General features: G+C 39.0%; 1 long non-coding RNA gene and 1 pseudogene across 4 annotated transcripts in view; both read left to right on the top strand.

Annotated features, from left to right (window-relative positions):
- The window catches only part of LOC125937043 (uncharacterized), a 349,554-nt gene extending 327,798 nt beyond the window's left edge, over positions 1-21,756 (top strand). The window contains exon 4 of one of the 4 annotated variants that reach the window (XR_007462227.1): positions 21,493-21,756. This is a non-coding gene — a long non-coding RNA (uncharacterized LOC125937043). The remainder of the gene's footprint in view (positions 1-21,492) is intronic. The other 3 variants (XR_007462229.1, XR_007462228.1, XR_007462226.1) reach the window with 3 other exon arrangements.
- LOC125937211 (uncharacterized) lies at positions 7,678-7,830 on the top strand (annotated as a pseudogene).
- Positions 21,757-23,401: the final 1,645 nt, after the last annotated feature.

The raw sequence follows: 23,401 nt of genomic DNA, 5'->3' as shown, positions 1-23,401 counted from the left end.
AGTGTCAACTAAGACTATGCCTACACCAAAAGAAAAGGATATATTTAGGCATGAAGAACTTAATACATAAGGAAATATGAGGGTATATTTAATGGTAGTGTGGGTCTGTCCACAGAACTTACTATAAGCAAATTCTGTCTTCCCATTAACTCTCATATATGTTTCTGTGGGGAATAAACACCCAATTATCTGGGTGAAGATAACAAAGCAGAATATTTTGGGCCATTGATTCACACATGTAATGTTGTGTAAAATATAAAGACTATTATAGCACTTTTATGATATAATATCTAATATTCGTTGAATGCTTACTACATGTTGCCCCTATCAGGGCTGTATATTTCTCATTGAATCATCTCAGTAACCTTACAGTATTTATATTATGATCATCACTTAAATAAGCTGAAGAGTATGGTCTTTGAAATTAGAGATACCTGAGTTTAACTCCCACCTCCTCCATTTATTAGCAGTGAGACCTCCAGCAAATTTCTTAACTCTTCTAAATCTTGTTTTTTTTTTCCTTAGCTGCAAAAATGAGAAGGAGAATAATATGCAGCTGATAGTATTAAAAGTATTAAATAGAGGATGCATATAAAGTGTTTAGCAAAACCCCAAGTATATTACAGGTGCTCAATAACTGTTACCAATTTTTGTTTACTATTATTACAGATGAGGAAACTGAGTTTTATAGGAGTTAAGTAACTTGTCCAAAGCCACACAGCAAGTAAGTGGAAGAACTGAAATTTAAACTCAGCTCTCCCAAGTTTTAGTGTCTGGGAGAGTAGGGCAGTGGCCCAAGAACTAGGTGGGGAGTGGGCCAGGGCAGTGTAGATGAAACAGAAAAGAAAGAAAATATTTGTATGAGACGTCTTGTGAAGAAAAAGATGATTGACAAGCTGTAATACAGAGGCAGAATGGTCACGAATGACCTCAAGGTTGTAAATTTGGACTAACGGAAAACGGAGGAGCTATTGGTGCCCTCGGACTGGAGCCCAGGAGCCTAGACCTGCCACTGCCGAACTACCAATGAGGAGTTGCCTCAGCTGTAACAAGAACCATGTACAAAGGGCTGCCCATTCTAGAGTGCAAGAGGCTGTAGTCCTTCTACACATGCTGCCACCATACCGCCAGACACTCTTAGCAACTGCTTTGCTGTTGAAATCAGAAGGAGAGAACAAACACTGCTTCTGTCTTTCCTCCAGCGGTTCCTCCACTTGGCTGAACCTAACAAGAAGTCAGCAGGCAAAGGTGTCTGGGAAATGTAGTTTGTAGCACCCCAGCCCTAGTAATACAGAGCAGAGTATAGAAGCGCAGGCTGTGGGGCTGAGAAACAAATGATAAATGTCTAGAATGGGAGGAAACATTAAAAGAACTAGGAGCTTCAGGAGGAAGAAATAGTTTTAGAGAAAATAAGTTGTTTTCGTTGTGGATAATTTATATCACAGAGAAAGGTAAACGCTTCTGCTCTTAGAAATGCATTAAAAATAGGATACATTATTTGTTGGAATGGACCTGTAAAAGTTAATTAAATTCCATTACCTATGATCATGTTCTAACATTAAGAGAAAAGCTAATTGAAGTAAAATATAATAAATATAACAACTGGGTATTATGTATATATCAGCCTCTCCATATTTCTCCTGTTATCAGGTGCTATATAACAGAATTACATTTTCATTCGTCTATAGGCTTCTAAGAATTGAGAAGAAGTCACTTGAATGAAGAAGATCTGTGGGTGCACGAACTATAATTTTGTTCTATTTCCTTTTTATAACATACAGAGCGTATTTTTAGGGGACAGAGCACTGATGCTTTGGCATGAAAACTTCTCAGGCTACAAGACTTTATCTAAACTTGGTGGTAAATCCCTGGACTTATTTTCCCTGTACCCTAGAAGACAGTACACAGAACTATTGATCACTTTCTGAGTATTTCTTTTTTCTGGGTCCAGTCTTTCCTACTTACTTTCCTCCCTTTCTTTATTCAGTTAAAACAGAAGTCACGTGTATCATAGGACTCTTAGGCAGTTCTGTAAGCAGATCAGGAATGGTCTTTGAAAATTTTCCACGTGCAACTCTCTCTTTACTTGCAAATGCAAGGCCTGTGCTATCATGTTCAGAAGAACTTAGAGCCGAAAGGCTATCATTTTTGAAAAATAATTTGCATATCACGTTTTTAAGTTGTTTTGAATAAAGGAGGTAGAATGTTACTGTTTTCATTAATACTGTGTCACCCTATGGCCAAAAATGTTAGTGACCTCCCCTTCTTTAATTTTCATTGTCTTGCTTGGTGACGATCGGGCAAATACAGCGAGCAAAATATGAACTTCTTATCTTTGTATCAATTGTTTAGTTCTTTGCCTATTTGAAAATGTAGACAAGTTCTTCACTTGCTTTGAAGCCTTTCCTGGCTATACCAACTTACAGTGATCTCTGCAGCCTTTGAAAAAGAGACTTTACAAAGACATCTGGCTTCATGTCATATTAGCTAGGATTGGACTAAGGAGAGAAGCACTCTCTTTTATCCAGGGAAGCAGAGGGGCGATGAGCAGGCCCACTGAAATAGCTTTATTCATCCCTTGTCATCTCCCTATCTGCAAAAATGTTCTCTCTTAATCTCCACTTATATCTCTTGGTTCTTTGATTCATTTCCTGGTTTTCAGTGTTCAGGATGCTCCATGCCCCATTTCACAAACCCACTGCCAATAACTAGATAAACTGCCTCCACAGTGGCTAGGGCAGATCTTAGCAGTGCTCATCAAGGTCACCGATGTGTTTCCCTTCTTCTTCCTGGGTATTTTCCTCAGCCTTCTTGAATGTAGGTGGAGCTGTGGGACAGATTTTGGTCATTGGGGTGTAAATAGATTCCTGGCCTCTGATATCTCCATGAGATTCTCTTCTCTCTTCTTTCCTCTTTTCTTGGGCAGAGGCAGAGGAATTAACGGGGCTTCAGTCAGAACCACCTGAATCCCTGGGTCTTGCCTGGAGCAGAGCTGTTTGACCTACACCGGTAGAAAATTAACTGTTTTGGGGTTAAGTAGCTGATGGGTATCATCATCATCATCATCATCATCATCATCATCATTATCACAGCCAGTGTTGCAGACTAATAAATACATATATCTTGAAGAAGACCCATTTGATAAACTGGGAAATTTAGCCTTAAAGAATTACGCAAAGACCCAGAGCTAGTGAGTGGCAAACCCAGGTTTGCATTACTAGGCTTAAGTTAATTTAACCAGCAATCTGACTGCCACCATTATCCTGCCATTTGTTAACCATTAACCATTACCTTGTAATCTGATTGCTACCATGGCTCTGGCAACAGGATACCTGGAGATATTTTAGGTGAGTTAGGAAGACCTACAGCCTGCTGTCTGAGATGAGATGCACCTGACAGGTATCAGGCAGAAAAGGAGGAAACTTTGTAAAAGAACTCTGGCTCTTTCTTCAGCCTACATGGATCACTTCTCAATCCTAATAACTCACACTGAAGAGGATCAACTACATTTTTACCACTTCCACCTGCACCCAGCCTAATAAGACCAAGCCCTGCTTCTCTTGCTTCCACAGAACCCAAAATGGGGATCCCAAGGATGTAGGCAAAGAAGGCCAATGCCAATTCCTAAACCTGAGGCACTGGATAGGACTAAGAAGAAAGGACAAAGGAGCCAGTGTCTTGATTCAAGAATACTCAAATTGGGTCTGAATTTTCCACTGGATAAGTTTAGGAAGCCCTCTCATTTTTTTCTATGAGATGAAAGAAACATAAAGAGTAGGTGCAGGGGCGCCTGGGTGGCGCAGTCGGTTGGGCGTCCGACTTCAGCCAGGTCACGATCTCGCACTCCGTGAGTTCGAGCCCCGCGTCAGGCTCTGGGCTGATGGCTCAGAGCCTGGAGCCTGTTTCCGATTCTGTGTCTCCCTCTCTCTCTGCCCCTCCCCCGTTCATGCTCTGTCTCTCTCTGTCCCAAAAATAAATAAATGTTAAAAAAAAAATTAAAAAAAAAAAAAAAAGAGTAGGTGCAATGTACATTTCTTCCTTTGTTCTTGAAACTTTCTGGCTTATCTAAGCATCTGACTTAAACTGGTATATGAGAGCAGGCAAACAAAAATGGCCATTGTTTAGATTATAGCCCATTGATTTATCACTTTTTGATTCTTTTCACCTTCTAGCTCTGAATTTCTGCTTTTCAGTTTTGTTTCCAGTCCCCTTGGCTTTACTTACTGTTTCAGCACTGCTTTCGGTTCTTTAGACTTCAACTTTGCACTCAACTCTCAACCTCTTTGCTCAATCTCTATTTTTGGAAGTAAATTCCTCACTCTAGAATGGCTCAGTGGTATTTCCCTACCCGCCCCCCCCCAGCTGGTCCCCCAGTTTACTCTTCTCTGCAGAAAATTGCAGAGTTTTCTTGAAAAGGAATGGGGATGAAGACAATAGAGCACTATTAAACATAAGTCTCTGTGGCCTTAAAACAGGTTCAGATTTAAGTTCTTCCTTATCTGCCAGAACCTATATCATTTGTCACAGACTTAGAGCAAATGACTACACTCTTCAGATTCCATCAGCAATATGGAATGGGGGCTCAGCCAGAAGCTACTGCCTTTATCCTCGCTCTCCAAGTCAAGCTCACTCTTTACTGATGGTGATATTTGGAACTTGATGGGACACCAGATGTTCCAGCAGCCTTTCCTTAATGTGAAGCTTCTATGATCAGAAAGCTGAGTGGCTATATTTGCATATGAAACTGTTTTCTATGGCAGTGCTGGGAATATTAAGTGGTGATATTCCATGGAGCTCTGGAGGCTTGCGTCCTTAGCAATGATTTAGGAAGACCTGTTGCAAATGACTACAGTTAAATTGGCAAGCTGTGCAGCTGATGGCCTTGATGTGGTCCTTAGGAGTGTCTCAAGCCAGTTACAACTTATGGCCCTGAGTTATTCTCATTGCTCCCAAGATAGGTTAAAATAAGGGGAAGACTCTACCCTAAAGGAACTTACAGTCTAGTTGCATAGGTAAGACATACGCTCAGGAACATTGCAAGGTGACATACAAAGAAGGTGATATAGTGAGACAGACTATGTAAACAGTGAAGGGATTGAAGGTGAAGCTAAAGTTATTTTGCTTGTGTTCTGTTCCATTTTCTTGAAAATCTCCCAATAAAGTAAAAAGAAAGGCATTAGTATTTCACTTTTCCTTGTTCATGTCCAGTTTCCGGATGAGTTAGTCATGATTTTCAAAGCTGATGATACACCAAATGTGATTGCTTTAGGTATAGTAGTCCAATAAGATGCAGTGATGAAAAAGGTACGATAGCTTTTTTATTAGGGAATTCAAATGGTATTTGTACAACATAAACCCTTCAGAACATCCTGTACCTGTTCCACCTTAGCATTTTGGACAGTTTCTAAATCTTTAGTGCTTGAAGGCATCAAATGTCACCATTTAATATTTTTTCTACCTTTATTTACCTATACAAGTGTTATTAGCATTTACATTCTTTTTAGAGGTCTTCATTTTGTTGAATAATCCAAAGTGGTTAAGAGGTTTATTCTGACTAAATTTTTATGGTCAATTTGATTGGATTGACAAGTATCAAGTAACCTGAAAATATTACCTTTAATGAATTTTTTGACTGTATGCACTTCTGTAACCTTGGTATTTACTTTGTTCAGACCCTAGACATAAATGCTATAGAAAAACACAAGAAATACATGGCCCATACACCAAACACATACAGAAATGAGGTACAGTGCAAAAATGCTGCTCAGGTTCTGAAACAATGAGGAATTCTTTTGAGGGATTTTAGACAATGTGGAGAAACAGTTACCAAAGCCGCAGGAATGCCAGGCCTGAAGCTCAGGCTACAGAATCTGAGTTTAAAGAGATGATGATGGATTACCCAATTCTTTCCTAAGACCCTTCTCAGAATCCCGTGGTGAATGAAGCTCTGGTCAACACGTTTTTCACAAGGTCGCAGTGGTAACTGAGAATGAGCAAAGAGAGGGAATAAAGTTGAAACTAGAACTAAAGAGCATGAACTATGAAGATGGGCTCAGTTCCTTAATCTTTTAAAGATACTTTCCAGGTGGATCGACTGAGCTGTGTAACATTTCCAAACATGTAGATAAATCTCCTCATCTATCATGATGTCACCAATGACCCTAAAAATCTGCAGTCCATGGTTCATCATGAAAACATTTCATGGATGCTTATTATTTTCTGTGAAGGAGAGTAAACGTAGGTTTTTGGATTTGGGGGCTTGCTCATTATGAGCTCAGGCTGATGTGCAACTGTGTTTGAATTCAAACTTCAGCATGAGGATGTTTGAGTATAAAACTACAAGGTCCTTTATTAAATTTAAAATCATGGGTTACGTGTTGAACGGCCTGCATTCCATCCCATTGTTTAAATTCATCAAATAGTCGCTCTGGAATTATTTCTAACAATTGGGATGACTTCATTTGTGTTTGTTTTCCCTTTCTATTAATCCATGACAAACTGTGAAATTTGCCATTTTTACCATAACCAGGCCATGAAATTTGTCATCTCTCTCTGTAATTTACATGGAGCCTTGGCTATAGATACATTTCAGGCAGGGTGATTGCTTTCCATCTGACACAGAGGACCGAACAAAGGAGGGATACACACAGAATAGAACACAAACAAATTCAGAACAGACATTAGGAAGGTTTTTTTTTTCTTCCTTTTTTCTTTAATGCTCTAAAGTCTGCTAAAATGTGCCGACTGCCTCCCAGGGAAAAAGGTTGATGGCACAAACTAAGGCACTATTATCAAATCCAAGGAACAATGAAATGACACTCCAGGGAGAGGGGAGAGCTTAAAAGAAGAGATGTCTTGACAAACTAGAATGAGTTGGAAGGATGTGGTGGGAAATCATGTGAGTAATGTGGTCAGGAGGCATTTGGAAATGGAGTTTCAGAGGCAAGCCACCATAACAGTACAAGAGTTTTAAAGCTTGTTCACAAGCTATTGTTCATGGGATGGTGAATTTCCCATTTTCTTTCTACTCCCTCTTCTCCACAAATGAACATAAATTAGTTTCTTCCATGTCAGATGGATAAAAAGTCCTCTGAACAATTTACGTTAACAATTAGACTGGACATTTTGCAAGGAAGTTCTGTTTCTAATGATCCTCTTCTTGGTTAGGGGAAGGAAAGAAAGAAAAAAGTTTTCACTGTCTATTTGTCTGAGTTGCAAAATACAGCATCTTCCTTGAACTTGTTGACTGGCAGGTCAGGTTATTCAGACTATGGCAATAGCTAACCATCCGCTGAGAAGTAAGGTCACTAAGCCAAGTAGATGTGCTTTTTATCCACTGTAGATCTGACTGGTGTTATGATTTCCTTTGAAGGAGGAGAAATGTGGCTTTGTTTGAAGGTAGATACGAGGCTAGAAGAGAAGGGATTGGGAAGGAGGTGACATCTAAGCAATAGTTTGTGGCCCAGTGTTTCCATCTCTTCCTGAGCAGAAGGGAAGTGAGAGAGCAGGTGGATATCATCACATAACCAAGTGAGCCCCAGGTGACTGAAAGGGAATGACGCTTTGGGGTCTGTCACAGTGCATTTAGGCATTTTTCTCTAGTGAGAGGATGCTTGTTTTCTAGGATCTAGAGTGATTTATTGAAAGAGGATTGCTACTTCTTTTTAGTTAGATGTAATCGCTTCTCGGCCTTTTGGCTAAGATCAAGTGTAGTTTAGATGTTAAGTGGGAGGTAGTTTTAGAGAATGGAGTCAAGCCAGTTGCTTTAGCTAAACTGTGGTCCTCTTTGCCCATGGTGAATAAGGATTGCAATGCTTAGTAGGAAATCTCACAGGTGCATTTCATTATCTATTGTATTTCCTCTTCCATTCCCCCCCCCCATATCATGAGAAAATAGGAGATTCTAATTCTCTCAATTCTGTCATTATCACTGAAACGTCCACTGGCTTATTTTTATCTCTTTTCCTCCTGTGGTAGAGCTGCCATTTTAATATAAATAAATGGCTGGTTTAAATGCTCATTTTGAAAAATAGAAGAAAAAAGAAGAATGCAAAGAATGTCATCATGCAAAATCTCCCCACACCCAGGAATAATCACTGTTAAAATGTTGACATGCTTCCTTCCAGTTATTTTGTTCTATGCCCATATTTTTAACCTAGTTGCATTCAAATTACATGTGAAAATACAAATGATCTTCATTAACTTAACATTTTATCATAAGGGTTGTCCTCTAACATTAGAATCTTCTTCAAAGGTGTAATTTTGATAGTTTCCGTCTTATCCCATTGAGTAAATGCATCAACATTGTCTTTACATTTTCTTGGGATTAAACCTTTCTTTTTGATTGCATCTATTTTTATGACTATAAATACTATAGTAATCATTTTTGTGCATACATCTTTGCATGCATTTCTGAGCAGGATAGATTTCTAAATAAGGAATGACTAGGTAAAAGCACATGGTTATTTTAAAAGACCCATTTTTACCAAATTGTATTCTGGAATGGTTGTACCAATTTACATTAATAATAGCTTATTGATCATGTTACTAACATGATAAAAAGAAACCCTCTTACTTTGATAATTTTAAAAAGAGGGGTGCCTAGGTGACTCAGTTAAGTGTTATCCCACTCTTGATTTTGGCTCAGGTCATGATCTCGTGGTTTGTGAGATCTAGCTTGCCCCGCCCCCCCCCCAACCCCTTTCTACTCTCTGGCTGACAGCTCGTGGAGCCTGCTTGGGATTTGGGGATTTGGGGATTCTCTCTCTCTCTCTGTGCTCCTCCCCTGCTTGGGCACATGCTCATGCACACACTCTCAAAATTAATAAACTTTACAAAAAAAATCTATTAAAAAAGAAAAAAATAGTACTGTCTTACATTGCACTTTTGTGATTTCCAGTGAAGCTGGACTTTCCATAGTTTCTTTATTCATTTATCTATGATGGTATCGTGGCAGTCATGAGAAGGTGCCTCCCAGAACTCCTACTACAGGAGCATCACTGACTGAGGACCCCAAGTACAGCACTTTGAAATCCACTACCCTGTATATACTGGGGCCACACCACTTATGGATTGTTCCCTACTGACCAAGTGTGGTGGGGATGCTAAAGCAGAACCATTGATAGGAGACACAGAACTTCTTTGTTGGCTGATTTTGTCTCAAGGACTTTCCTGTGGCTTTCTGTCCTTTCCTTAAACTATCAGGCCGTCTACAACCTCTCTCCCTATCTCTTATAGCTCTCTCAGCTTACCTAGCTCCCTCCTTATTGCCTTTCACACAGGCAGTTCTCATAATGTTATAGGTTGCGTTGTGTCCCTCCAAATCCATATGTTGAAGTCCTACCCCTCAGTACCTCAGAATGTGACCTTATTCATAAATAGAGTTGTTGCAGATGTAACTAGGTAAGATGAGGTCTTACTGAAGCCAGATGGGCCCCTAATCCAGTATGACTGCTGTCCTTATATAAAGAACATGGTATGAAAAGACACATGCTTGCAGAGGGAGGGCAAAGTGAAGACACAGAGAGAATGCCATCGATAAGCCAAGGAACACCTGAGACCACCAGAAGCTATGGGACAGGACAGGCATGGAGCAGATCCTCCCCCACTGCCCTCAGAGAGACCCAACCCAAAGGACACCTGGATTTCTGACATCCAGCCACCAGATCTGTGAGACAATAAATTCCCATTTAGGCCACCAGTTTGTGGTATTTTGTTACGGCAGCCCCAGGAAACTAATACACCTAATAAAATCCTCCCACTTTTAATCCTGCCTTATAGTCTGTGTCTTGGACACCTGGACTAAGATAAACTTTACATAAGCTTTTTATATTTTGAATAGTAAACCTTTGTCATATTCTTGCAAATATTCTTCTAGTTGATGACGCATTTTAATTTAGCTAATAATATTTTAATTGACAAACAATGCAAACCTTTATGTAGTTAAATAATCAACATTCCTATGGGTTCTACCTCCCTCCCTTCCATCCTCCCTCCCTCCCTCCCTTCCTCTTTCTTCCTCCCTCTCTCCCTCCATCCCTTCCCTTTCCTGCCTTCCTCCCTTCCTTCCTGCTTGCTCTCTAGCTTTCAAGTATTTCCCTACTAGAGAGATGAGATATTCACCCATTTCAGTTTTCCCCTCTTGTTTTTAAGGTGTGAACTTTACATTTAGCTTTTGAGTATATTTAGAACTTAGTTTGTGCATGTACCAAGATATAAAGTCTACGGTATTGTACCCAGTCTTTTCTAATTTTTTTTCTCTTTCAAATATGTTTAGCCATCCTTATATAAATACATTCTTTATATGAATTTCTGAAACTTTTTTTGTCAAGCATGCTAGAAGAGAGAGAAATACTATTGGGGGTTTTATTGGATATGCTTTAAACAAACAACTCGATTTGTCAATAATTAACATGATTAAGAACATTTAGTTTTGCCATCTGAGAATGTTATGTCTCCAGTTATTAAATAATTAGTTTATATTTTTCAGGAACTATTTGACATTTTCTTTACATAGGTCTCACACATGTCTTGCTAAGTATTGTCTTAAGGATTTTATGGATTTGTGCTTTTATAAATGTTGTATTTTTCATGATATTTTCTAACTAGTATGAAGAAAAGTTATTTCCACATGGTCATATCATATTCAACAAGTTTTACCAAAATTTTTTATTAATTCCAATTTTGGAGTCTTAGCACATGTTTGGGAGTATTCTCCATGGTGGTAAATCTCATAGAAACTTTGGCTGTGAGAGCTGGAAGGATCTAAAGGTCATCACATCCTCTCATTTTATAGATGATCCAACAGGGAGCCTCGGCACAATGCTCTAAACACTGTGAAAGGAAGGCCCTGAAAAGGCCTTACCCCATCTTCTTAGAGACTCTTAAACCAAAGATCATACAGTGCAACATATAGAAATGATTTAATATTTATGAATAATTATAGTGATAAAACAAGAGTATCCATTTATTGGGGTCCAGGCACTTGCTAGGTGCTTTATATATACATGGGCAACCTCATTTTATTCTTATAACAATCATTTGAAAGACAGTTGTTCTACATCACTGGCAGTTGTATCTAACTGGAATGTCTCTCCTCTTCTCACTCCTGTCTGGCTATCTCTCTATCCGATCTTTTTAGGGGTAAGAGAGATGTACCAAGTTACTGCGTAGGGTTCTGTGTTGTCCATGGTTACTATGAGTCTTAGTCTGTTATTAATTAGAAGAGTTGATCCAAGCTTTTTACTGCAGAAACAAATATCTCATCAGCACCCCTACAAAAGAAACAAATACTAAAAAATAATAACAAGTATTTTAAAAGTTTCATTGGCTAGACCTGAATACCAAGTAAAAAAAGTTGAGTTTTTAAGTATATTTTGAGCCTCTACTATTGGAGACTTGAACAATAAAGTTATGATGGTTTCTAATCAGAAAGAGTTTATATCTAGGGGTGCCTGGGTGGCTCAGTTGGTTAAGCATCCAACTGATGATTTAGGCTCAGGTCATGATCTTGCTGTTTCATGAGTTCAAGCCTCGCATTGGGCTCCATACAGGCAGCTCGGAGCCTGCTTAGGATTCTCTCACTCCCTCTCTCTCTCTGCCCCTCCTCCACTCATGCTGTCTCTGTCTCACTCAAAATAAATAAAACTTTCCAAAAATTAAAAAATTAAAAAATAAGAAAGTTTATATCTAGAGTCACAGAATCTTCATGATGGAAGGCACTTGAGTATCATCTGGTCCAACTTCCTATCTGATGTGCTTCTCTGATGAATTCTTGACAGGTCTCTTTTGGAACAGCTTTCTAATTGATAGAAAGCCCTTCCTTCCTGAAGGCTCTCTCCTGGTGTCTTCTACCCTCCTCTACTCATTTGCCTTTTGTAGTCATGGGATAAGTTCAGTTTCTTTTAATGTTTGAGAAGCAACCACTATGTGCTATATTCACCTTTCTTACTGATGGCTTTTCTGGTCTAGTTACAGTTAATTAGTTAAGATGAGGTCATACTGGAGTAGGATGGGACCCTAATTCAGTATGACTGCTGTCCTTATACAAAGAGTGCTATATGAAGAGACACATGCTTACTGAGGCAGGGTGAAGTGAAGATACAGGGAGAATGCCATCGATAAACCAAGGAACATCTGAGACCACCAGACAGACATGGAACAGATCCTCGCCCAATGCCCTCAGAGAGAAGCAACCCAGAGAACACCTGGATTTTTTTTACTTCTAGCCTCCCCAGTTTCCTCAGGTATCTGTCATGTCAGCCCTTTCTCCTTCTCAGACTCTATCTTCTGAATGTGGACTTTTGTCAGCATCCCTCTCAACATGTAGAGTTTAGTACTGAACAGACTGGTTATGATGTGGTACAAACAGCAAACGGTAGGAAGGATGTATTGTGTCATTTGATTGGAATACTACATTTCCATCAATATAGTCAAAGTTCCTATTAGTTATTATTATTTTTTAAATATTTATTTATTTTGAGAGAGTGAGAGAGGGTGTGTGTGCACGTGAGTGGGGAGAGGCAAAGAGAAAGAAAGAGAGAGAATCCCAAGCAGGCTCCATGCTCACAGTGCAGAGTCCAATGTGGGGCTCGATCTTATAAACCGTGAGATCATGACCTGAGCTGAAGCCAAGAGTCAGACACTTAATGGACTGAGCCACCCACGTGCCCCCCATTAGTTATTTTTAAGAATTGGATTACATAATTAGTAATCTCACTTCCCATGTAATTTTTGATGCCCTACCATCCTCCTAATTCTACTTCTCCACCAATTTTCCTCCTCTTAATAAACAGCCCCACAAATTACTCAGTTAGCTCTAGCCAACACCTGGTTATCATTCTTGACTCCTTCCCCTTGAGCAACCCATTGCTATGTCCCACCTGCCATTCCTGCCAATGGTATCACCCCCTCTACCACTACCACTCCACTCACCTCCATCTCTCTTCTGTGCTGATGAGAGAGCCTCTTAACTTGTCTTAGGGTTTCCTCTCTGGGCTCCTATTTATTATATTCTTCACACAGAGAATGTCTGTGTGAAGACAGAGAAATCTTCGTAAATTATAGATAGTATTCTGATATTTCCCTACTCAGAACTCTTCAGGATCCTCCAATTCACACTCAGACAAAATCTAGTCTTCTTTATTGGGGGTCACAAGATCCTGCCTGATCTGCCTACCTGTCCCACCCTGCTCTTCACCTCCCTCTGCTTCAAGCCACCTGGGCAATTTTTTCTGTCTCTTGAACACACTAAGCTCCTTCCTTACTCAAGACTCTTGCAGATGCTGTCTCCTATACCTGGAATGTTCCTTATGGTTTATTCCCTTAATTCATTTCTGCTGAATGTCACCTCCTCAGAAAGTCCATACTTGACTACTCTATATAAAATAGAACCCTTAACATCTCCCCACAGTCACATTCTGTTTTCCTTATTCTGCTTTATTTTTCTTCCTGGCACTTATCACCAGTTGCCATTACATGTTTGTTTATTTATTTGTGTAATTTCTGTTTCTACCACTAGAATGCTGCCTCCATCAGAGCGGAAGTTTCACCTATGTTGTTGTTGTTGTTGTTGTTGTTGTTGTTGTTGTTGTTTTTCATTAAAGGGGCCTAAAATAATTCCAGACACATACTGGGTAGTTCCTGAGACTAGTATGTTCCTGACACATAATTTGTTTTACTTTTTAATTTTTTTAATGTTTTTTTATTATTGAGAGACAGAGAGAGAGACAGAGCATGAGCATGGGAGGGGCAGAGACAGGAGGAGACGCAGAATCCGAAGCAGGCTCCAGGCTCTGAGCTGTCAGCACAGAGCCCGATGCGGGGCTCGAACTCACAAACTGTGAGATCATGACCTGAGCTGAAGTCGGATGCTTAACTGACTGAGCCACCCAGGCGCCCCTGACACATAATTTGTTAATGAATAAATTATTGAATGAATGGACTGTATTGAATTTGCAGCCAGATAAACGCTTTAGTTTTCTTTTTTACGAAGATCTCCTCTCTGCATTGTGGTTTTCTAAAGAGTTTAATAATTTTATCTTGGGTGCATGTCTTGTGAGCTATGGAATTTAAATTCATTCTCTTTAGCTTGTTAGTTTTATATTTGACTCTTGAATTAGGCTCTAGTTTTTCTCACCTAAGTTTGTCCATACTCTTCTTTCTAGTCTAAACATCTTTCTCTTTGATAGATAAGATAAAATCTGGGGAATTGTACTCAGTTCTGATATACATTAATGGATTGCCAACTCATCAGCTCAGCAGGCTCTGCACTCTTTCCTGCTCTTGCTTTAAATAGCAAAGAAAAAAAAAGAACTTTTTCCCGAAGCATTTTTACTGAGTGTTGCCTCTTTCTGGGCCCACTTCGTTTTGGAAAGCAAGCCTAATATAAGTGAAACAATGAGAGAATTGTTTAAGATATTTTACAATTAAGTGATATGGCACGTAGACTCTGAGGCTTTCAGAAAACAGAATGATCACAGAGAGTTTGCAGAATTAGAAAAGGTTTTATGTAGGATGCTTCCCAACTTTTAAATATGCTGGTGTATGTTAAAGAGTAAAATCTATTGACTTTTAGAAATAGTAGAGCATTATACATAGTTTTAGAAAAATTAGCAGGGCTTGGAGCTGGTGATTTTGTCAGACTGCCTGTGTTAGCTGTGCATGATTTTTATCATAAGCCAAAAAGACATCACTGTCCATGTGAGGTCAAGGGCAGAGTGGTAGACAGTGTTCAAACCAAGTTTTCAGGTCAGCAGATAGCCTTGGAAGTGCTCTTGGAGGGTCAGGTTAGTAACAACACAGCAGCAAGCATAAGCTAAGCATCTTGAGAGATTAATGACTCATTGCTCTCCTACCCCAGAGACCCAGCAACAATGTTCCCCAAATAACTTCTCATATAAAGGTCAGAAGCACTAAATGTGTGTGTTTGGACTCATGTATGTGTATGGGTGGGCTTGTGGATCCATGCATGCTATGAACATTCATATCTGTGTGTACTGTAAGGGAACGGGCATGTTCTCTTATTATCATTAAATTCATATTTTTTCCTGTTTTCTATAACCAGTAAGGCCCTCCAATTTTCAAAAGCCTTGCAAGGTTCATTATAATGGCTCTAAACAGTAGGGAAAAAATACAGTTTTGCCATTAAAGCATTTGAATAGGATGATCCTTTAGATCTAGTGATATGTTGAAGTACAGGAAGGAATTTAAGAAGCCTGGTGGGGAAGGGGTCTCACGGACACCCTTGAGAGGTTGGGTTTGTTTTTTTTTTTCATAGTGACAGCCTAACCTATCGGTAAAGTTGGCTGATTGGTGGTAAACAGTATGGAGCATGAAAATTTTTCCACATGTCTAAGTTTTGCTTTTTCAACAACTGTGCAATTGGGCTGACCTAACTTTCATTTCCTGTTTCCATTATGGTTGTTAGTCCCAATTCTTCCCACATCTGCACCCAGACATATCTCATTCTACAGCCTGTCTGCCCATCTGGGCAGTGGGGTGACCTCATTCCTGAGAAGAGGCCTGTAAGCTGTGTTCAAGATAGACGGCCCCTGACACATGGGTGCGTGTACCCTGATGTGCAGCTGCAGGGGCACCCTTGGCTCATTGTGCTACAGAGGGCTTTGTAAAAGGTTTTCAACATGTGTTTGTCTGGATATTTTCAAGGCTCATGCACAGCTCTGTTTTAAATATTTAACCTTATATGAGGATGTCTGAGGCTTCCTGAAATTATTCCTCTTATTTGTAAAAGGGAAGGAATCTGATCACACAAATCTGAATAGAATGATCAAAAGACCAAATGGCAATCCACTCACTTGCTGTCATTTTCAGAATTTTATATGTAGAGAGCATTTGCTCTCCTTGCCAATCAGGCTGTCAATATGTATTTATTGAGCACTGTAAGTATAAGCAGAAAGGTAGATACAGTAAAGCAAAAATAGAGAAACCCACCGTTTAGGCATACAGCTAGTTGAGAGACACTATTGACTAGTATGGAGTAGCATTACAAAATACCATGAGCAGTTTTTTGAGTGTTACTACATGCCAAGGTTAAGTGTTATCTTTAAATGTGTTATCTCATTTAACCCTCAAAACAATCCATTAGTTAAGTGCCGTTTTTCTCCCTGTTGCTCAGATAACAAGGCAATAGTTGGTGTGACTGAGGAACTTGGCCAAAGTACTCTTCCAGGAGAGCCAGGATTCATACTCAATACTTTCTTTTTTTTTTTTTCTAATGTTTTATTTTAATTTTGGGAAAGAGAGAGAGAGAGAGAGAGAGAACGAGTGATGGAGGGGCAGAGAGAGGGAACAAGCTCCAGGCTCCAGGCTCTGAGCTGTCAGCATAGAGCCTGACGTGGGGCTTGAACTCACAAACGGCAAGATCATGACCTGAGCCCCGAAGTCGGATGCTCAACCGACTGAGCCACTCAGGTTCCCCTCAATACTTTCTGAGTTCACCGCTAGATGGGGCTCCAGAGCTCAACATCTTAACCACAATGTTGTGGCACCTCTCAGTGCAAATCTCTGTAGTGTGTAAAGGCAACACTTTTAGACTGAAGATCAGAACTTACATTTGCAAGTAGGACTTGGGCCTCCATTTGGCTTATTTGGAGTAATATAACACCAGGAGTACCTCACACTGGCCCAGGATTATTCTTCAGTCTGTTCCCTGTGTGTTCTTTCTAAATCAACAGAATAATAGCACAAACAGGGGTGCCTGGGTGGCTCGGTAGGTTAACCATTAGTCTCTCGAGTTTGGCTCTCAGGTCATGATTTCATAGTCCTGAGATCCAGCTCTGCACTGAGTGTGGAACCTGTTTAAGATTCTCTTTCTCTTCCTCTGCCCCTCTCCCCCACTCATACATGTGCGTGCTCTCTCTTAAAAAATAAAAATAATAAGGGGCACCTGGGTGGCTCAGTCTGTTGAGCGTCCGACTCTTGATTTTGTCTCAGGTCATGATCTCACAGTTCATGAGATCAAGCCCCATGTTGGGTTCTGTGTTGTCATCGCAGCCCTGCTGGGGATTCTCTCTCCCTCTCTCTGTGTCCCAACTCCACTCATGTGTTCTCTCTCAAAATAAATAAACATTTAATAATAATAATTAATAATAATAATAATATTAACCCAAACACAAATATAAAGGGATAGAAGCTTTAGATTATATGGATAATTACTTTTCTTTGGTTTACAAGTTAAATCCATGTAGGAATTGCAGCCTCTATAAGTAACTTTTTACATTCTTTATTTGCTTCTCTAATTTTTATAATCTTTTTATTATAATATAGTGATTAAGAGCAAGGATAACAAGGATGTCCCCTCTTACCACTTGTATTCAACATAGTACTAGAAGTCCTAGCCTCAGCAATCAGACAATAAAAGTCATCCATATTGGCAAGGTACAAGTTAAACTTTCATTATTTGCAAACAACACAATAGTCTAAGTAGAAAATACAGACTCCACCAAAAAATTGCTAGAAGTGATACACAAATTCAGTGAAGTCACAGGATATAAAGTCAATGTACAGAAATCTGTTGCGTTTCTATACACCAGTAATGAAGCAGCAGAAAGGGAAATCAAGGAATTGATCCCGTTTACAGTTGCACCAAAAACCATAAGATGCCTAGGAATAAACAACCAAAGAGGTAAAAGATCTGTTCTCTGAAAACGATAAAACACTTATGAAAGAAATTTAAGAAGACACAAACAAATGGAAAAACATTCCGTGCTCATGGATTGGAAGAACAAATATTATTAAAATGTCTGTATTACCCAGAAACAATCTACACATTTAATGCAACCCCTATCAAAATACCACCAGCATTTTTCATAGAGCTAGAAAAACAATCCTAAAATTTGTATGGAACCACAAAAGATCCCAAATAGCCAAGACAATCTTGAAAAAGAAAAGCAAAGCTGGAAGCTTCACAATTCTGGACTTCAAATTATATTACAAAAGTGTAATTATCAAGACAGTATGGTACTGGCACAAAAACAGACACATAGATCAATGGAATAGAATAGAAAACCCAGAAATGTACCCACAAGTATATGATAAACTAATATTGACAAAGCGGGAACGACTACCCAATGGAAAAAAAGATAGTCTCTTCAGCAAATGGTGTTGGGAAAACTGGACAGCAACATGCAAAAGAATGATATTCGACTACTTTCTTAAATCATAGACAAAAATAAATTCAAATTGGATAAAAAACTTAAATGTGAGACAAGAAACTATTAAAATCCTAGAGGAGAACACAGGCAATAACCTCTTTTGACATCAGCCATAGACTTCTTACTAGATACGTCTCCTGAGGCAAGGGAAACAAAAGCAAAAATAAACTTTTGGGACCTCATCAAGATAAAAAAGCTTCTGCACAGTGGAGACAATCAACAAAACTGAAAGATAAGTTTGGGAATGGGAGAAGATATTTGCAAATGACATATTAGTTAAAGGGTTAGTATCCAAAATATATAATGAACTTATCAAACTCAACACCCAAAAAGTAAATAATCCAGTTAAGAAATGGGCAAAAGACATAAATAGACATTTTTCCAAAGAAGACAAACAGATGGCCAACAGACACATGAAAAGATGCTCAACATCACTCATCATCAAGGAAATAACAAATCAAAACTACAGTGAGATACCACCTCACACCAGTGGGAATGGCTAAAATTAACAACACAGGAAACAACAGATGTTGGCAAGGATGCAGAGAGAGGGGAACCCTCTTACACTATTATTAGTGTGGATGCAAATTAGTGCAGCCATTCTGGAAAACAGTATGGAAGTTCCTCAAAAAATTAAAAATAGAACTACCCTATCACCTAGCAATTGCACTACTAGGTATTTACCCAAAGGATACAAAAATAGTGATTCAAAGGGATACATGCACCTCAATGTTTATAGCAGCATTATCAACAATAACCAAATTATAGAAAGAGCCCAAATATCCATCAAATGACTAATGGATAAAAAAGATGTGGTGCATATACACAATGGAATATTACTCAGCCATCCAAAATAATAAAATCCTGCCATTTGCAAAGATGTGGATTGAGCTAGGGTATGTTATACTAAGTGAAGTAAGTCAGAGAAAGGCAAATACTGTATGATTTCACTCATATATGGAATTTAAGAAACAAAACAGATGAACATGGTGGGGCAGAAGAGAGAGACAAACCACAAAACAGACTCTTAACTATAGAGAACATACTGAGGGTTGCTGGAAGGGAGGTGGGGGGGATGGGTTAAATGGGGATGGGTATTAAAGAGGGCCCTTTTTGTGATGAGCGCTTGGTGTTGTATGTAAGTGATGAATCATTAAATCTTACACCTGAAACAAATATTATACTGTATGTTAGCTAGCTGGAATTTCAATAAAAATTTGGAGGAAAAAGTGAACAAGTAAACAAAAGGACATCCATTCAGCAAATATTTACTGAGGAACCATGATCCAGGAACTAAACAGGAAACTGTGGGTGCCCTCAGCTTACGTTATCATGGAGATACACAGGCAATCAGAAACAATGGGTTGGTTTGATAAAGAACAATTGGAATTATGTGATACAAATAAACAGGCAGCAAGTTAATTCTCTTAACAATGTCTCTGTGTGTCATTGGGGAGGATACAATGTAAGTAGAATTTAAACCTGAGAATACACCACATCAGGAATTTTTTTTTTTTTTTTTTAGCTACTATGCTTCACTTCTCTTCTGAAGATGAAAAAAAAAAAAGGCAGTGTTATTCTCTCTTAATATAATGGGGCAATCAACAGAATAATTTGAGGTCTTGAATGAAGAAAATTGCAAAAAATTTGAAATTGCCTAAAGTTTGAAATTGTCAAATAATGCCATAGATTTCAGCAGTATTTATACATATGCTTAAAACTCTTGATTTTGTGCAATACTTATCCCTGAGTAATTAATCCAGATTATACCATATCAAAAACTATAAGATTTTTGTGACTTGTTGGTGTTCCTCATTCAAGGTCACTCCCACCTAATTTGCCACCACACCCAGCAAATATGTAGCCTTTGTTCCACAAATACATTTTAAAAAACACAAATATTAATAGATTTTTTTCCCCCTGCAGTGAGTTACTAATCCCTTTTCAGTCATTTCAAAAGAGATGTTTGCAAGTTTTGGCCACCAAGAGGTACTTCAGTAGGTGAGAAGATAAACTGTGGTATATCCAAACAATAGAATATTACTCAGTGCTAAAAAGAAATGAGCTTTCAAGTTTCGAAGACTTGGGAGGAAAGTTAAATGCTTATTACCAAGTGAAACAAGCCAATCTGAAAAGGCTTCTTTCTGTATACTTCCAACTATCTGACATTCAGGAAAAGGCAAATCTATGGAGACAGTAGAAGGATGAGTGGTTGCCAGGGGTTAGAAGGTGAGGAGGGATTAATAGAGCAGAGGATTTTTAGGGCAGTGAAACTAGACTGTATGGTAGTGAGTGGTGGATATATGTCATTACATATTTGTCCACATCCCTAGACTGTCCAACACCAAGAGTGAACCCTAATGTAAACTGTGGGCTTTGGGTGATAATGATGTGTTAATGTAGGTTCATCCATTGTAATTAATATATCGTTCTGGTGAGTGATATTGATATATGGGGCAGGATGTGCATATGTGGGGACAGAGGATGTATTGGAAATCTCTGTAACCTGCTCAATTTTGCTGTGAACCTGGAATTGCTCTTTAAAAAGTTCTGTTAAAATTTTAAAAAGAAAATGGAGAAGTTTGGACTATATCCGTGATGTCATTTTCATAGTTCCATTGGCCAGAACCATAAAAAAAAAAAAAAAAAAAAAAAAGGAATATTTGAATCCATGTGAACATTTTGATTGTTAAACCTCAAATATGACTTAACAGATTAAGATTTCAGGAATAAAGACACACCCAAGGTGACAACCTGTAGACCAAGCTTCAGCCTAGAGCAATTTGAGCTGTCAGGGACATTAAAGCTCATTAGCGGGATTCCTGCACAGAAACACTGGCAGTCACCATCCTGCATTTCACAGTTCTTAGAAAAATCTTCTCATTGATGTTGAGGTGTTGCACTCAAGCTGATAGCCTGAGGTATTTAATTGAAAGGCAAACATATTGGCTTTATATGTTGTGCTTTCTGGAGAGGGTGGCTTTTTTATTTTTAAAGTGACAATGGTGAGAAAAAAAAGAAAGGGGGGAAATCCACTCACCTGTGACTGTATTAAACCACCCAGCAGCTGTTTATAACTTAACACATCATTCCATCCCCTAAGAAGTCTTTACCATATGAAAAGGAAGGCCTGACTGAGGGATTAACTAGCAGAACTGGGTGAAATGCTACACTTGCTTTTGATGGTGTGAGATTTATCTTCTGCAGGCTATTGATATTATTTTTCCACTGTTTTCTTAAAGATTCGCCGTAGGGAATTTAAATAATTAGGCATAAAATCTCTAGCATGATATTTAATCAATCACATCTTGGTTTTCAGCTGATGCAAGGGCTGAGGTCAGCTGTGGGAAAGGCAGACGCAGTGGAGGAGACCTGGCCAAGCTGCCCTCCTTGTTGGGCTTGTTTTCAGGATGACCGGGAGTGTCCAGGAACAAGCCACATCCTCAGGCAATCTGCTCACTCTGCTGGTGTTTCTGTTTGTTTATTGTGCAGCCTAAAGTTCTTCTTTGCAGGCAAATGGAACCCATAAAAGAGTAAGAACAGTCAAATGAGACTTTGAAGGTCTACCCTCTAGGAGAATTTCAGGGATGTTGTAACTCTCATGGTTCCAGGAAGGAGGGGGAGAAATGATAAAATTTGTGTTGGCTGATGAAAAATGCCCCTGAATCAGGCTAGGTTTTAACATTTTGGTTCACAGGTATATTAGTCAGTATTCTCCAGAAAAACAGAACCAATAGGGTTTGTGTGTGTGTGTGTGTGTGTGTGTGTGTGAGTGTGTGCGTGTGCATGCAGAGAGAGAGAGAAAGAGAGATTTTTATGAATTGGTTCATGTGATTAGGGAGACTAACAAGTCCAAATCTTCACGGTAGGCTGTCAGGCTGGGGATCCTGGGAGGAACTAATATTGTAGATCAAGTCCAAAGACCATCTACTGGACGAATTCTTTCTTTCTCAGGGAGGTCAGTCTTTGTTCTATTAAGGCCTTCAACTGATTGAGTAAGTCCCACCTGCATTGTGGAGGGTAATCTGCTTTACTCAAAGTCCACCTAAGTATTAAGCTCATCCAAAAAACATGCTCATAGTAACATCCAATTATGTTTGGCCAAATATCTGGGCACTGTGGCCCAGCCAACTTGACACATAAAACTAACCATCATGGTGAGGTTTTTGTCAGCTAATAAGACTAAATACTTTATATTCATATCCTTACCAAATTCCACCATACTTTGAGAAGATAAGCGAAGGAAAGAGTATAATGAACATGTAAGTCAGAATGTGTAAGATGGTGTATAAAAACCTAGTTTAAAAAATATGATAACAATAGGATCTGAGTATCAGTAAAAAATAATAGTAGACATTTATTTGGTACTATTTGTCAGGAATGTTTGAATCCTCACAAAGCTTTGTGAATTAGCAAATACCTGGAATCAATAAACTGGGTTTGGATTCCAGCTCTACCACTCAGTGGCTGTGTGACCTTGGCAAATCCTTTAGCCTGTCTGCTCTTCAGTTTCCTTAGTAGGAAAATGGGAACAATCATAGCACTCACTGTCAAGAATTATTTGGAAGATAAAATGAATACTGTCATAGCAAGTATTTAGAACAGAGCCTGGCATACTAGTGTCACTCAGTGAAAAGTCAGCCATTATTGTTATAGAGGATAATAGAACAGAGAGATGGGGGCCAAGGAAGCACAATATCCATCTGAAACCTAGAAATAGCATATTGCCTGCATGCCATCATCCAGCATGTTTATAAGTAGATAAACGAAAATATCCTTCCACTGAAGTCGTATGAACCTGCATTTCAACTGAAAACACAGTCTCCCTTGGCAAACCTATGACTAATTTTGCCGACAGAGAATATGAGGGGAGCCCTGACACTTGCCTCCAATATATTGTCTCCAGTATTGTCACTTGTGATTACCTTTATTGAGTTTGAATTGAATAAAGCCATCTTATGCATGACGTTTCCCCTAGAAATGATGGCAGCAAAAAGAGGCAGAAAAAAAATGCGTAGACTGAGCAATCCAAGGTGACTCAGAATGGGCTAGTGTGAGGGACTTTGCAGACCTAACTTCCCTGAGTTTATTTGATCATGTCTCAGGCTACAAGGAGTTATCTTGAAGAAACACTTTTTAACTTATGGTAATACTGGGATCTCTGTACTAAAAATCAATGTGCATTTTGTTTCATTTTAGAGAGTCTCAACAACAGTAGCCCAAAACAC

This window comes from Panthera uncia (genome assembly GCF_023721935.1).
Source record: "Panthera uncia isolate 11264 chromosome A3 unlocalized genomic scaffold, Puncia_PCG_1.0 HiC_scaffold_11, whole genome shotgun sequence".
Taxonomy (NCBI): Eukaryota; Metazoa; Chordata; class Mammalia; order Carnivora; family Felidae; genus Panthera; species Panthera uncia.
The sequence above is the reverse complement of the archived record's forward strand: the minus strand, read 5'-3'. Positions and strand labels throughout refer to the sequence as shown.